The sequence below is a fragment of the Apium graveolens genome, chromosome 9, assembly GCF_009905375.1.
Source record: "Apium graveolens cultivar Ventura chromosome 9, ASM990537v1, whole genome shotgun sequence".
In the NCBI taxonomy this organism is placed as follows: Eukaryota; Viridiplantae; Streptophyta; class Magnoliopsida; order Apiales; family Apiaceae; genus Apium; species Apium graveolens.
In genome coordinates, this window is record NC_133655.1 from 246,131,505 (window position 1) to 246,133,545 (window position 2,041).

The 2,041-nt window shown below is 41.8% G+C and overlaps 1 non-coding gene across 1 annotated transcript; it reads right to left on the reverse strand.

Annotated features, from left to right (window-relative positions):
- Positions 1 to 336: 336 nt before the first annotated feature.
- On the reverse strand, positions 337 to 443 carry LOC141688701 (small nucleolar RNA R71). The gene has a single exon (XR_012562134.1). It is a non-coding gene; the product is annotated as a small nucleolar RNA R71 (small nucleolar RNA).
- Positions 444 to 2,041: the final 1,598 nt, after the last annotated feature.

Below are 2,041 nucleotides of genomic sequence, written 5' to 3' on the forward strand. Positions count from 1 at the left end.
TTATTTATAAGTATGACTTATGTAAGGTAAGAAACAAGAAACGTATATTTGGCAGGCGGACTAGCCTTACCTAAAGGTCACTCCCCGGTAAGATTAATTACTTTTGGGTTGTAATAAATATCATTTGATGGTTGACAATTACTCTAGTTATGATGGTTCGTTTCCAAGATAATAACCTGTAAGTGTGTGTGTGTGATAAGTGTGGGGTTGTGAAGCGTAAGTATTTATATACTGTAGTATGAGTTTAGATGGCGTGGCCTCCGAGACTCTTGACCCCGGGTATTGGGGCGCCACACAAAAGTTCTTAATTATTTATTTCCTATGGTAAAGACTGCTGCAATCAGAAATGCACTTACTCAATTTTCTTAGCAATCTGGAGAATCTTTATGTGAGGCTTGGGATCGTTACAAGGAGATGCTTAGAAAGTGTCATCACTATGGGATGCCTGACTGGATGATCATTAACTGCTTCCATAATGGTTTGGGTGCTACGTCTAGACCCATGCTTGATGCAGCTTCAGGAGGAGCCTTGTGGGCTAAAAGCTACGATAAAGCTTATGAATTGATTAAACTGATGGATGCGAATGAATACCAGAATCCTACTCAGAGACTATCTCAGGGCAAGGTAGCAGGAATTCTGGAATTAGATACAGCTACTGCTATAGCTGCTCAGCTTAAGGCTTTGACGATGAAAGTGGATTATTTAGCTAATTATGGAGTTAATCTGATCACTAGTGTCTGTGAGCTTTGTGCTAGTATGCATGAGACGGAGTAGTGTGCTATTTCTAGTGAATCAGATCAGTTCGTGAGCAACTTTCAGAGGTCGCAGCAGCCTGTGCCAACCACCTATCATCCCAACAACCGCAATCATCCTAACTTTAGCTGGAGCAACACTCAGAACACGGTTCAACAGCCTTATCAGCATTATGCTGCGAAGCAATACAACCCTCCTGGTTTTCAACAACCGCAATATGCACCAAGACAACAACTCCAGCTGTAATACTCTAATAAAAAATCTGAATTGAAGGAGTTGAGGCTCATATACAAGAGCCAAGCGGTTTCTATCAAGACCTTAGAAAATCGAATTGGGCAAATTGCCAATGCCTTGCTAAATCATCAATCGGGTACACTCCCTAGTGACACTGAAGTGCCAGGAAAGAGGGAAGCTAAGGAGCAGGTAAAGGCAATTACATTGAGGTCCGGGATGGTTGCGAATCTCGAACACTCTCAAGTTTTGGATGAAGTAGCTGTGGCTGAAGAAGAGGTGCAGAAGGAAGCTGAAGTGGAAGCAAGGAAGACTACTGTTGAACACACTCCTCCTGAGGGTAATATAGGGGAGAAATAGATCTATCCTCCACCTCCTTTTCCTAAGAGTCTGTAGAAGAAAAAGCTGGATAAGCAATTTGAGAAGTTTATGGAGGTGTTCAAGAAACTTCATATCAACATACCTTTCGCTGAAGCTCTTGAACAGATGCCTAGTTATGCGAAGTTTATGAAAGTTATTCTTTCTCGAAAAGTGAAGCTTGATGACTTAGAGACCGTTGCTCTCACGGAGGAATGTAGTGTTGTGCTGCAACAGAAGTTGCCTCCGAAGCTTAAAGATCCTGGAAGATTCACTATTCCTTGCACCATTGGAAAAGTGTCATTTGACAAATGCTTATGTGACTTGGGGGCTAGCATCAATCTGATGCCTTTGTCAATCTTCAAGAAGTTGGACTTACCTGATCCAAAGCCGACTTATACGACCTTGCAGTTAGTCGATCGTTCTATTACATATCCACGAGGCATTGTGGAGTATATGTTGGTCAATTTTGATAAACTCATATTTCCTATCGATTTTGTAATTCTTGATTTTGAGAAGGATAAGAAGATTCCCATAAGTTTAGGAAGACCATTCTTGGCTACGGGTCGAACCTTGATCGATGTGCAGAAGGGTGAGCTCACCATGCGAGTGCTGGATCAGGATGTAACTTTCAATGTGTTCAATGCCATGAAATTCCTGACTGAAAATGAGGAGTGCTTAAAAGTGGAGTTGGTCGATT